Genomic DNA, 15,104 nt, shown 5'->3' with positions numbered 1-15,104 from the left:
GTGCAAAAGGTATCAACAGGGGCAGAGGGACAAGTATTAGATCATTATACAACAGGGTTTTATGCAAAGTTTATATCTCATGGTGATGCAATGGGTCTCAGAAATGCATGTCTCAAATATGATACGCACGGCATTAAAGGGTTTTAAGGTACTGTCTTTATAAATCGTCTTGTAAATAAACTACCAGTGCTTTTTCAAAGGTCTCCATGTCTCGTTATAAATGTCAAGGCCCTCGGAAGTCTACCAATGAAGTATTGAGCTACTTTGAGCCTCGTAAATGGTGTAAAACAGTGATTTATTTGCATGGCTATGCCGAAGCCCGAGGCACCGCAACGAAAAACTGTTGGTAGCATTGGCTAACTAGCGCCAGATTTCTCAGTGCAGGGGACAAGCCGAGGTGAGCTATGAGACATAAGTTCACACTCAGTATCATGTTTCAACACACTTTAGGTCAATATCCCACCAGAATTCTCCTTTAAATGTGCACTTTTCCATTTATTGCATCTATTGCAAATCTATCGCACTTTTTAGATAAATACTTTGTATCCATCAGAGGTAGTTATCTGTAATCTGTTATCTGAAAGGCTTGTCTTTTTTTTTACAAAGACTTCAATTTTCAGTGATTAAGTACCTAATGACAAAATTAATTTCCGTCAACTGAATACTGAAGGCTAATGTGATGAATAAAATGATTTAAACATTACTAATGCATGTGGCTTGTCTGGCTGATGATAAACATACTAATGACAAATATTGTACATACAGTATGTGTTTCACAGTCTTAAAACAAATCAAGTGCTGTTGTGTCAGCATTTCCCACTGACAGGCAGTCATTTATGTAGTAATTACATTATGTCACTGAACTACAGTAAACCTCACTGGAGAGGGCATCACAGTACCATCAATCTGGCATAAATTAAAGATCACCGTATGTCAGCAGTTGAAGTTAATGGCTTCTTCCACAAGGTTAATGTGACATAAAAAAATAAGTTCTCCCGATGCATAAAACAAGGCTTGTTTAACTACTGCTCACAATGTGCACATGTGGAGACATGTGAAATAAGACTTAGACTGACCACATTCAGGCCTGAGATCTGTTCAAATTTCCTCTGTCTTCGAACCCTCTCCTGCATCACCGCCCTGCTCTCAGACCTGTCCCCACACACAGGCCTTCCATCAGATAACAAGCTTCTTCAGCGTAAGCCCACAATTACGTTCAAATCCCACAGCTTTCAAATGCCCCAGACTCCAGAGAACACACTTATCGCTTATGGCAGTGTTTTGATCTGAGTCCCTTCAAAACTTAAAACTTCTATGAAAGAGCACATCCTCTCTTTTTTACACACACACACACACACACACACACACACACACACACACACACACACCCACCACACACACACCTTTCCATGGACACTTCACACTTTCACACCAAAAACACCTTTCCTTTTCCTCACATACACATTAAGCACATGTGAGTTCTTCTTATACCCTCCCTGCTCGGTTCTTTTCTCCCCTCTTTCGTTGTGCCATACCACATTATTCTCACATCAGGAGTTTTTTCTTATCAGTAGCAAGCTGTGGATGGATAGACCTATTCTCCAATCTCTCAGTCCCCTTTCCTCTCCTCTCCTCTCCTCCCCTTTCATTTCCGCTCCGTAAGGTTCATTAGCTTGGTCAGTTCTGACCCTCTGCCTCTCTGTCCATTCTGTTTCTCCCCCTGGTCCTCTTGCAGTCAGATACCACAGGAGAGGAGCTATGATGAGTCATTTTATTGAAGCATTTAGCCATAAGCCAGCATCAGCATTCATTTGGGAATAACCTTCATTTGCAGTCGTCAAGAGACCAGCTCAATTAAGTAACCTGCTGTGTGTTGGAAGGTACTGTATTAATGTTAACAGCTGGGGCACATTTCAATCATTAAGATAGAATCAAAGCGGGTGGAGCAATGAGGTGGATAGTTAGATTGGCTGTTGGCCTTTTTTTTACAATAATTTATATAAAAAAAACCCTGTTTATTGTCAAAGTTAAAGCAGAGTTCTACAAAATAGTGTTAATTAATAATGCAAATCGCATACGTATTCACCCCCCTCAAGTCAGCATTGAGTAAATGCACCTTTGGCTGTAATTAAAGTATGGAGTCGGTGTTGATGGGTCTCAATTAGGCTCGCACATCTGGATACTGCAATTTTACTCCATTTCTCTTTCTTGATTGATGCAAAGTGCATCAAAACAGACCAATTCTTCTCTCTTACTGTAAATTGCTCCATAGCTATTCGCCACAGCGCAGCAGCTACAGAGCAGAAGTGGGGCTTTCCAACGAGACTAGGCACTTGTCTGTACGACAAAGGATTCAAATTTTTAAAAATCATGAAATTAAATCAAATTGCATTATATGTACAGTCTATACCGCTCTATGTTCACCTGTGCACCCATTACTCTTAATGCAATCGCTTATTTTGCATTATAGATTTTTAATTAATTAACATTACTTTGTAGACATTTGCTATTTGCTATTGATATTGACAAGGGGATTTTAGTAAATTATTGTAAAAAAGGGCCAATTAAATGGACCAAGATTCCATTTATTCCCCTGTCAGAGTCCATGATTCTAATACAATGCATTTTTTGTCAAATTCAGTGAACTGTTCCTCAGGGTCCTTCAGCTGTCCATTCAGAGCATGTTCCCAAAACCACTCTGCTGTCTGCACTTAGTCCTGGCTCTAATGGGACACGAGCACAGTGAGTCTAACACTCAGCAGCGTAGAGGACAGTGTTGCAATTTATGTAGCGCAAAGTATAACAGACCTTTTTTCATGGACAGACCATGAAATGTATACTGAATACAAAACCACATAAAGCCATAATGTATAGCATTTTGTCAATAGCAAAAACACAAACATGAAATACAAGAGAGCCCGTTGTTTTGTACAGGAAAAACTGGTAGCTTTCCATGTGCTCCACCGTCATAGACGGCCACACGTACCAAACCGACCTTTTTTCCCTCCGTCTTCTCTGGAACCGTATCAAGAATATTTGCGTCCAAACGGATCCATCTCAACACGACTCAACACATTACTTCATATCCCAGGCCTATAGGTGGCACTGTTTGTTACAGAAATTGACCAAAGCTTGCACGCTGTGTAGGCCATACAACAGAGTAGGCTACGACAAAACTGGCTAGTGCAAGGAAACCAGAATTGTTTGTTCGTGTGGACTTATACTGAACTGTCAACTGTAGTCAACTGTAAAACTAATAAACTTAATTTTTACGGTTTGTGAAGGGTGCAGTCCCGTCCTTCATTTGGCTAACGCAGGTAAAAATAATCTCCTTTACTTTCTTTGGTTGTAGGATAGTCTGCGATTCACATTAGTTTTGGTTATCACCGCAAGTGCAAAGGCTAGGCGTACCCAAGTTCTAGGCTATTCCGTCGCCACATTTATAATATATATACATGGAGACGCTTTTTAGGTTAAACGCAGAGGTTTTGCTTTGTCTTGGCCAAGCGTCCAAACGAATCATGTAAACGCACTGCCCGAAACCGCACTTTTCTGAAACCTGGTCCCAGAGTGGAGAAATCTGAAACCGTAGAACGTTTGAGTTCGTTTAGACAGCGAAACCGCACATCCTGCTTGCGTATCGATGATGTCATCGCCACACCTCAGCTGCCCTGGACTTGCACTTATAGTATTGCCTAACAATACTAGTTTTCAGACATGACATTACCTACGATTACACTCCGTTAAGATAAATATCACAACTGATGCTGCGGGCGCCGATGGCTTATGACTTGGTGGACTGAACACTGTTTTTCCGGTGTTTTTTATGCATTCTAGCTACTGTCAGTGGCGCAAAGAGAACTTAAGTTATTAGGAAAGTCGCGGTGTAAGTTTAGGCTACATTAATTTGTCGCGTAGTGCCAGTGTCATTCATTTATTTTACATGTCTTACAACATATACATGCATTCACAGTCGAGTGAAATCAGATATAAGCATACAAAGGCGCTTAGAACTCACGTTAAGCCGATGGTAGCACACTGAATCACGAATGCGATTTGATGCAGGCAAAAGTATTGACTGTTACTAACGAAGGTTTTATAGCAATATTATAAATGTGGCGACAGAATAGCTTAGAACTTGGGTAAGCCTTGCGTTTAGTAGCCTAATTTGCGGTGATAGCCAAAACTAATGTGAATCAAGGACTATCCTACAACCAAAGAAAGTAAAGGTGATTAGTAGGCCTACCTGCGTTAGCCAAATAAAGGACGGGACTGCACCCTTCACAAACCGTAAAATAAAGTTTATTAGTTTTACAGTTGGCTACAGTTGACAGTTCACCATCAGTCCACACAAACAATTCTGGTTTCCTTGCACTAGCCATTTCGCCGTAGCCTATTCTGTCTGTTTTTTAAAGCGCCGCGTTTTGCAAGTTTTGGTGAATTTCTGTAAAGACACAGTGCCACCTATAGGCCTGGGGTATGAAATAACGTGTTGAGTGGTGTGTTGAGATGGATCCGTTTGGGCCTAAATATTCTTGATTCAAAACGGAGGGAAAAAAGATGCCAGAGCTCCTTAACTGGAATGTTTCACTGGGGTCATCAGCAGGACACACACAGACATGACTCAGAGTAAGTATATCAAAGCTACTTTCCCGTTCTTTATCACATTTAATTGTAGTGAATCATCTTTCAGCTTTTTTGGTGGAAAAGCCATTTCATGCTCATAAAAATGTGAGGTATTTGGTAATGTTATGAAATTAGAAAATGGCGAAATTGTTTTAATAACAAATAAACATGCTCTAGCCTAATTGTGCTGTGTCAACATTAGACATATTCCTACAATATTAGGCCAGTCATTTCATCACTTTCTCACTTAACATCTTCCTCATCTTGAAATTCTTTCTTCAAGGATGCCCCAAAACACTACTCCTCAGAGACCACTCCACACACACTAGGACAAGCTTGCATGTGGCAAAAAAAGCAAGCATTATGTTGAACATCTGGATTAGGCTGTTCTAAGACAATATGACAATAAGACCACTTATTTTTCATCTTGAAGTCGATATAACAAAATTAGGGGATATTTCAGCACTGTTTACATGGACAGCACCCCTTAAGTGGCCGTGTAGGCGAGCTAATTCACCTCCCTCTAGGTTAATCAGGCCTGAATAAAACCTTCTTATCCAGAGTACCCCAACAGCAGAATTTACCTCTGTCTTTTCAATAAGGATCTTTTGGCTATAAGGTGATAGATTTACATTTCACCATTTGTCCTCAAAATGATCAACAATAACATAAATAATCCATTTTGTTTTTTTGTGCATGAAAGAATGTGCTCTCTTTAACATTTTCTGGAAACAATTTTAACATGTTCATTAAAAAATGCATTATGGTGTCCTGTAATAAATGAAAGCATCATGTTTCACTTCATGCCCCATAATAATTTCACTGGCTGTTGAACTCAACCACCAATCAACTCAATACGATATCAACCACCTTTAGTGGAAACACTTTTATATTTCCTCCTCGCTCATGCCCTTATGTACGTAAGAAAATGCTGTATGCCATTGGAGACGGTGAAATCGTGCTTCCCTAGAGAGTGTTGGTTAAACTAAACCAGCAGGTAAGTTAGCTGTGGAGGGATTAGCCAAGAAAGTGAATTCAGACTATAAAGCTGACACAGAGACTGCAAATCCCTTACATACGTCTGTTTTCTTATAGTCAGACCTTATGTAAAGCCCTGGGCCATGCAAAGCTTTTAAGCACTGCTGCTTTTAATTTTGTTCATGCCCATTTCACAAAATGTCGTTTGTAGTGTGGTCTCTTTACCAAAGGTCAAGGGTAAGATTTGCATTTAGAATGCTCTTTGACTTTGAACTTTATCAAGCTGGTTGGAAGGATTCACCGCTAGTCCCAGCTGTGCAGACAGGTTGGCATGGGTATAAACACCAGATGAGTACAAACACCAGATCTAAAGGGCTGATGGAGGCCGCCGTTGGTGCTCAGTAACACTTCCAAGTTCATACAGTAACCTGGACTCTGAGAGTCACCGTACTAGTGTTAAGAATATTTTAACAACCTCGAGGACAAGAAAATACTTACGAAAACCTAATACAGTGAATTACTATAAAACCACTTAATAAACAAGCTGTAATTTGCATTTTCACAGGATGACGGTGCATGCCAGCAGCTTGCTAGCTTACAGACTCGGCTGTGGTTTCTGGCCATTTGCAAGGAACAAAGAATTCTTTTTGGCCAGTTTCTTTCATTTCTTAATATCTCATTTTCATGCAGCACAGGTCACTAATGCCCACAAGCGTGAATCTGGCAGAGTTGGATCAGTAATTACGGCAAAATGTGGTGTTCTGTTATTCTAATTAGGGGCCGTGCCTGGTTGGGCTGTGGACCACCAGAGAGGCCTGTTGGGAATTCTGTGCTATGGGGAGAAAAAATGTGTATGGGATGTTTGGACATGAGGACACACAGCAACAGACTTTTAGGAAAGTTTGTTTTTTATTTATCTAAGTAATGGGAGTTTAAACAAAAAAGGGAGTGAGAAGCTTAGTAAGGCTGAACACTGACCTTTGGAGAGATCTGCTGATCAACATTCACATTTTATTGCAGAAGCCCAACACCATGGTATTTGTGGGGAAAAAACCCTCTTTGTAGGACTTTCAACTGAATAAGACATGATGAAATTCTGAACATACTGAACAATTTAAACAAACCTTAAAATGCAGGAGAGTAATGCTTACTAATAGTTATTCAGTTCTAATCTTTTAGTGGTCATTCATTTAGAGAACACCTTCCTTTCTTGAAACATGTGATATGACCCATAATCACAGTAATTGTCCTGTGCTAGTCACTCTCTCCTAATTTTTGTAAATCTTATGGAATCAGCTCTAGTGAATCTTAACCCAAATGCAACATTACTGGGTAACATATAATGAGCCCTTGGAAAATTTATGAATTTAATAGTCCCAATTTTCACAAAGTTATTGGTGTCTGATATCGCAACAGATTCTTGACCAATGAGAGCATTTCAATGCTTAGGGTTTCTATAGACCAGTCTGATTAAAAGAGTCAGGTTTATTATGCAACAGCTTACAAACCTGCAGAGTCTGGGAAGAACTGAACGTCCCTTGGCTGCTCCACAGACAGACGCTAAAAGGGAAGAAAACACAGAGACCATGTATGGGCATATCTCCAATATTTTCATCAAATTGGATGCCAGAGGGATTTCTATGACTGTGAGGTTTTGTGAGGTTGAAAGTAAGTCTTAGGGCTCTAATATGGGGCAGCCATGGCCTACTGGTTAGCGCTTCGGACTTGTAACCGGAGGGTTGCCGGTTCGAACCCCGACCAGTAGGAAGCGGCTGAAGTGCCCTTGAGCAAGGCACCTAACCCACTGCTCCCCGAGTGCCGCTGTTGTTGCAGGCAGCTCACTGCGCCGGGATTAGTGTGTGCTTCACTTCACTGTGTGCTGAGTGTGTTTCACTAATTCAGTATATATACTTACTTACTTATACATATAATTTGAAAGGCTGGCAAATGCTTCCGTCATATGTGTCAAACGCATGCAGCACATGTAATTCTCAAGTATGTTCAAATATAAATAACCTAATATAAATAAAATAAAAGTGTGAGAGGCTTTGCTTGTCTTTCAAATGAGAGCCCATAGTGATCATCTTTCCCATGGCCATAGAACAGCTACTAGGATAGATGGCTCCACATCCAGCTGCTTCCTTCTGAAGTATTCGGATCTCCCACTAAGTAACTGACACAATTTTAGTTGGGTGGTAAAATTACTGTAAGCAAGAGCTTTTTCACGTATACATGATGAAAGTCCCTTCTATAACCTGACTGGGAGAGCAAGACACTTGAATGTAAACTTAAAAAAACAAGAGAAATGTCTCTTTGCTATTTTAAACATATTAGCTTGTGAGAAATCACAGAAAATTACCCACCTCGGGAAATATAAATACACATGTCAGAGGGTCAGACTTTATTTTTTATATATTAAGCATGTTTTTATTGCTCGCTACAGAGTGGAAAGTCATTCAAATGAATTGCTAAATACATTGTGGGACAACAGGTAATTTTTACCTGATTTAAAGAATGCGCCATCTGAGTAAAACATTGAAATACTCTGGAATCCACAATATACTTGTAGTTTAATTAATTTAAAGCAAGTTCCTTAATTCATCAGTTCACAACTCCTCACCTCTGAACTCACTCTTCATTCTCTGTTTGTCCTCTCCTCTCCACTCTGCTGTCTCTGCGGTCCTTCCATCAGCATCTCTGCATCACTGCTCCATCCCTGACTGTTTCCCTCACCTTCCCATCAGCCCCCCCCCGCTCTCTTTCTGTCTGTCTGCAGGCCATTAAGGTCAGCGCACTTAATGTGACTGCATTACTGAGCTTATATGCAATCTACGGGGACCAGGACTGACTGGACAGTCTCTTAAGTGACTCCGCTTTCACCTTGGACATACAGAAATAATGCCCTAATGGACGCCACCGCCATGATTTAATTTTTAAATGCACCTTGCTGCACATTACGTTAAAATGTTCGATGTAAAGTGTAAAGTGGCAGCCATCGATTTGGGAGGACATTAGGGCAATGGAAGCGTTCCCTCCTGATTGTGTGTCCTTGTGGTAAGATCCATGTGCACACATTTCTCAGGTGGCTCTCAGATAAGTAAATATATATATATATATATATATATATATATATATATATATATATATATATATATATATATATTATCATATATTATCAGGGGGGGGCAGAATTATTGTCTGGTATAGGGCTCAAATTTTCTAGCAGCGTCCCTGGAAGGAGCCCACAAATACACATTACTCAAACATATGTGAGAACAAAACAAATGATTCAGTGATGAATTAGATTTCCAGAGAGACACTTGGCCATGAAGAGCAGGTGAGGTGTTAAGGCCATGCTGTTTATAAGTGAATTATATTAATTGACTATTGACCTAAAATATCAACACTTTCCAGTTTTCCAAGAATCTCAGAGTGTACTGTTAAGACTCTTTCTAATTGAACCAAAACTCATGACTAATACAATAAACAGATGCCATTTTTGCCTTTTCAGCTCAAGACACTGGAGATGGCATGTCCCTCTGCTTGCTACTGGGGGCTGGCTCTTCACACAGGGACACCCGTCCAAAGTCTGTGGCTGTGACTCCTGCGTCCACACTCCAGTCAGCCTGAGAACAGACAGTTCTGCTGACCGAGCCCTCTGCGGAGAGAGGGGGCAGTGGGAGCTGGCCCCCAGGGACTTCTCTATGTAAATTTGCCTGTTTAGTAATCAACTGGGATTTATACACAGTGTCAACCAGAGGCCAAGAGGATGCACATGTGTGTCTCTCTTTGTTTGTGTGTGCGCCTGTGTGTGTGTGCAGTGGTTAAGTGTGTGTGTGTGAATGGAATTTTGTGTGTGTGTGTGTGTGTGTGTGTGTGTGTGTGTGTGTGTGTGTGTGTGTGTGTGTGTGTGTGTGTGTGTGTGTGCTTGTGTGTGTGTGCATGTGTGTTTCATATAGCTCTGTAATTCAATAGAAAAGTAATACTTGTTTTGATCATGTAGAAATCACTAAGGTCATTTATTAAAACACAACAATAATCAGACAATCTTACTCTGACAGAAGATTACAAACATCCCATACTTTATGTCAACAATGTCAGTCACTCCAAGAGAACAAAACACTATAGTACCAGCTCCAAGATGGATAAATATCAAATGAATATATATTTATAGCTGGAAGAAACACCAAATACATTCTCATGGTTCGTCAAAGCATTAGTTTTGCCAGAATAAAATTGATAGACCCCAAGTGATGAAAAGTGGTGATTCCTGAGGTTGTCAGTGGTGATTCCTGAGGTTGTCATGTTTTCCCCAAACAGACACCCATATTAACTCTGCATTCATACACTTCTCATAACCTCATGCAAAAAAATCATAGCTCTTGGCATTTCCCTTAATCTTGATGGAAAATCTCATACCTTCCTGTCTGATGGAGCAGGAATCAATCCTGTTGACATTCACGGGTCACATAAGGAGATTTAGCTACCCCAGACACCCTGAAATCTTGACACGTCGATGGAGGTGTGTTGTGTGCAAAGCCACATGTGTTTCATATCCCTGCTCCTGAGAGGAACGTTTATGCACTGGGATAAGATCTTCGACACGGTTCACATGTAATTTCCCATATAAAGTACATGAGTCATGAACATCACCTCACCTGGTACAATTCACAGTTATTTTCATGAGGGTACTAGGGAGCATAAAGAGATTTCTATAGTCATGCAGAGTGCACTGCTCAGTGGTCTAACAGCTAATCCTAACTGCTTGCTGAATGCTCTATATCCACACTGAATCTGTTGAATATGCCAGTCTATTGCGTCATATTTCTCGTTCAAAATAGAAGCAAAAGCAACAGAAAGAAAATAGAAGCAGACAAAAATAGAAGGGTGTCTGACAAAAAATCTCGCTGCACAGCAATGATATCCTGATATATCCACTCATACTTTATGAGTCATACTGTATGTGCTTAAAATATCTTAATGCAGATACACTTTCAAAGATACCAATGTTCATACATCAACTTTCTCTGTGAGTGTCTACCTTCCAACCAGAAGCCAAATTCAGGCAAATGTATGGACTCAGGCAAATGAACAGAGAGGTTTACTTTCTCATCTCTGGGCAGGAGAGTGAATTTAAGACTCGCATACATTTATTTTGTGCATTATATAGACCATGTCACATTTCCATGTCTGTTGCATTACTGTATCTTAATTCAAATTATATGTCATTAATTCAATGAGAAAGCTTAAAGACACCAGTTTCAGTTGCCTTATGTCAGATTTGATCCAGACACAAAAATACTCTATGGCTAAAATTATCCTAGTATCCCCAGCAGTAAAACCTCAAAATGGACCTTGGTTCTTACATGATCAATGACAAATACGGTCAGTGCAGAGTAATACAACCATGTCCCAACTGAGGCTTCAAGATGCAAGCACTTGTGCTAAAAAATGGAATCTATATCTCCGGTCCATCAGAGAGGAAAGGCTTAAACATGTTAAGGAAAAAAGATGTGAGCATGGTTGTTTTTAACCACAATAATCTGGTGTTTTTTTTGGGCTTGTAGTATTAGTTGTTGGCACATTTATTATCTGTTGGTGTCAGTTGGAACAGAGCCCAGTAAACTTACACCTCAGGACTGATTTTGCCCCACTGCTGCTGTTGCTCTCCACAAATTCATTATATTTATGCCTGGTCCTCACAGCCATCTTGAATGTGTGAAGGTTCATAAGCATAAAACAGACAAACAAGCAAACAAACAGTGTCTCTCTGAGACAATGGCACACATGTGTCTTCAGAAGCTGATTTGTCTAAATTACTTTGGCTCAGTTTGTTTGTGTTTTGGGGACATGTTCATTTGTCCGTCTTTGTGTGCCTCTGCATGTCTAAGGAAGGAGGGGTTTGAACAGCAGGGAAGATAATCCAGCAGGGAGATGCCAACGTGGCTATTGGCCTAAAACACTCAACTATGAACAATGTCCAAAGATGCCCAAACAATGCCATCTCTCTCTCTCTCTTTCTCTCTCTCTCTCTCTCTCTCTCTCTCTCTCTCTCTCTCTCCTCTGCTTCTTCTTCCATGGGCTAAGAATGGTGTATTTGTGATATACTTTGTGAGTTTGTTCTCTCCTTATATCTGTATATCACTTGCTTCCACCTTGAAAAACCACAACCACAATTATGCCAGAGTGGAACAGAATAGTTGACACAAGATACATTTAGTTTACCCTCACAGTTATTTCTCTTGTATTACTTAGAATCAAAGTCAAAATCAGAGTTCCTGCAAGGAATGTACAATAGCAAAAGGAACGTACTGCACTGCCAATTCAAATATTTTGGCGGGAGGAAATCCATCAAAATCGCGGATTACCACAAATATGTAACAAGTAAAATAAACATGCTAAGTTCCTTAAACAAGTGGCCTTGCTCTGACAAGCCCTAGGCCCTAATGAGTTTATACTGTCCATATCAGCATTATGAACTTCCTTCTGAGTTCAGATCGATGATTCTCCATGTCCTCTCCTTGGACGTCACTAACCCTCTCAGGGTGACAAGAACAATCTATCAAGACCGCTGAACACAAATTAAGATGTATACACCCTTCCTTTGCACTACAGTGATGGATGGCACTTTTACTGGTTTTAACCACAAGGGTCATTGTCAATTAATGTGAGCTTCTACTCTAACACCTAATTAATTTGTCATTTGCATTAATGCCTAAACTATTGCGTCTTAGATACACAGCAAAGCAAAGAGAGCACATGAGGGCTGTTTCCTCTCTACCAGTGCAGCATGTCAAACTTGATCTGGTTAAGAAACAAAAATAAACAGCAGTGACTACCAAACAGGCAGAACAGCTTGAGGCACCTTGTGATTTAAGATCTCCCGCTCACACTCATTTTCTCTCTAACATAAAATCAACAAAATAAACACCATAATGCCATACATAAATCTCCACACCACAGACAATGCTGTGTAAAACTTAACAACAACTGCCTCGGAGGCAAATTCCACAGACACTTGGTTATTTGCAGAAAATAACATTTATTTAGCCTAAGGTGCAATTTTCTCCACATCAACCACCCTCTGTCAATTAAATTGGCTGCATTCAGGTCAGCGTGCACACAGACAATAGCTGGCATCCTAATGGCGCAAGGGCAGAGAGGTCTTATGTAACCCCATGTCATTTGCAGTCCACCTGCAACCTCCATTTTCATTCGCATCAATGGCATGCAAATGCGGAATGTAAGACAGACAGACACACACACACACACACACACACACACACACACACACACACACACACACCATTTTCACATGGATAAGGCCATGAAGCCTTGAAGACAAGAGCAGGCTGAAAGGCCCCCTGGCCTCCTTCACTCTCTCAGTGGAAGAGGAGATGAAGAGTGCAGTGTGTCTGGTGTGGGGTCCCAATCACCTCTCAGCATTAAATAAGCGCACACTGCTCTCTACTCTGCCTGCTGATTTAGATTTTATATTATGTATTAGTTAGTTTACTTCTCTTACTTGGTATAGGATCAGTGCTTAGCACCCTGTCCTGCATGTTAGTCTATCTAACACAGTGTTTCCCATACACTGACTTATTTGTGGCGGCCCACCACAATATCAACATTAACCACCACACAATGATTTTCCAGGTTGTACTAAATTGTGCTTAAATCTGGTTAGCATCATCACCTCACTGTGCTAATTTGTTAAAAACTATTGTATTCAAGTTAATTCTGCAAACCAACCACCACAAATGGAATTCAATTCTGTGGGAAACACTGTAACAGTTCTTTTCTATATGAACATGTATAAGTATACTTGTTTATTTGTGTGTGTGTCTGTGTGGGCCTGAATGAGGTGTGACATCTGCTATCCCAGCATGTGATGATTTGTACACACTCAGTGGAAGCGGATGTTGCCTGCAGAGAGGGATCTGTGAAACGTGTGACCCTGTGGACCACAGCGTCCCACAGAGGGCTGCTCTGGACCACTGGTGACCCAGCGAGCGGGACCCAGCTGCACATCTGACGACGTTTCGGCGCTGGGGGTGACATCACATGACACACGTCCAGGGATTTTCAAACATGCTCCTCCAATATGTTTTGATAACAAATAAGTCTCCATGGTGAAAGTGCATACATTATCTGCTAATTCCACAAAATGTGATTACATGTGATGTCAACTTTGATTGCTATCTGTTTATTTCAGCTTGTGTTGAGGAATTTCGTTGTAGCAACCAACGTTCCTAGTACGCTTTTTCTGTTAAAATTAAAAAAAAAAAAACGTTCTGTCACTCTACAAGGAGCTGAACTGAAAGCTAAGCTGGGTGGAGGGTTGAGGTGGCCACTGCACTGCAGCTTGCCGAGTCTTGCATACAACTGGATGTTCTGTGGGGCCTAATTTTGACAGTTTGCTGCTGCAGCACTGATAGGGGCCTGACCTACTGGATGTCTGGGAGGATCAGCCAGAGCCTTGCACTGAACTGTGAAAATAGGGCAGACAAGTAAGTCACACAGTATACTACACAGTCTAGGTACAACCCAAAGGATAACTTTGACGATGCAAATGACAGTAAAATGGTCACACCTAGAAGCATGTAGTTTTATGACATATGACTCACTGGTCCAGATGTTTATGCCACTGACTGCAGACTTATGATCAGGTGTAATAGACTGATCCTGAAACGCAGCATTCAGTGCCAAGTGTTCAGCTCAACTCTGCTGACAAGGAACTCTGCTGACAAGATTCATGCCGTGTCTCATCATAAAAGTGAGCTAATTTTCTCTGGCTGTTTTTCAAGTCCCAAATCATTAAACAAATAATAGATAAAAAACAATAAACATCTAGTGTACGTGCTTAGATCTCCTGCATCTGGAGGACCAGAGGGGCCGTTGGCAAATGTAAACATCAAGAGGCAGGATGCTGCACTTGTACTGAGCGTAGCTGAGAATGTGCCTGGGATCTTGTCTAAGCCCCCAAAAGACACAGATCATCTATCAGAAAGGAAATACCAGGAATTACTCACACAAGGACACCCACAGTGGGCCGCAGGGAGTCAGTGAAGAAGAATCCAGGACACTCGACTGGATGTGTCGAAGGCATGTCTGTAATTTGCATATAAATCAGCCTCACCTACAGGATAGTCACTTGTGCTCTAAATACAGTAAGCCTTAAAAACTGAGAAGTTCTTTGATCCATGAATACATGCAGGAGTACAGCGCAGTTACAGATAACCACCGTACTTGAACTTGTGCCATGCCAGAGCAGGATGTCTTAAAGCAACATGTTGTAAGAATTGGCATTTACCCCTTTGGCATTAATTTCCAATGTGCAGGGTTCCATTAAAGTCTATTGGACTGCCCTGCTACATTGTAGCTGTAGCAGCTTCCACTCTTTTGGGAAGGATTTCCACAGGATTTTAGAGTGTCTATGGAATTTTTTGCACATTCATTCTAAAGAATATTTGTGAGGTCAGGCACCGATGTTAATATGA

The sequence above is a fragment of the Alosa alosa genome, chromosome 1 (assembly GCF_017589495.1).
Source record: "Alosa alosa isolate M-15738 ecotype Scorff River chromosome 1, AALO_Geno_1.1, whole genome shotgun sequence".
In the NCBI taxonomy this organism is placed as follows: domain Eukaryota; kingdom Metazoa; phylum Chordata; class Actinopteri; order Clupeiformes; family Clupeidae; genus Alosa; species Alosa alosa.
The sequence above is the reverse complement of the archived record's forward strand: the minus strand, read 5'-3'. Positions refer to the sequence as shown.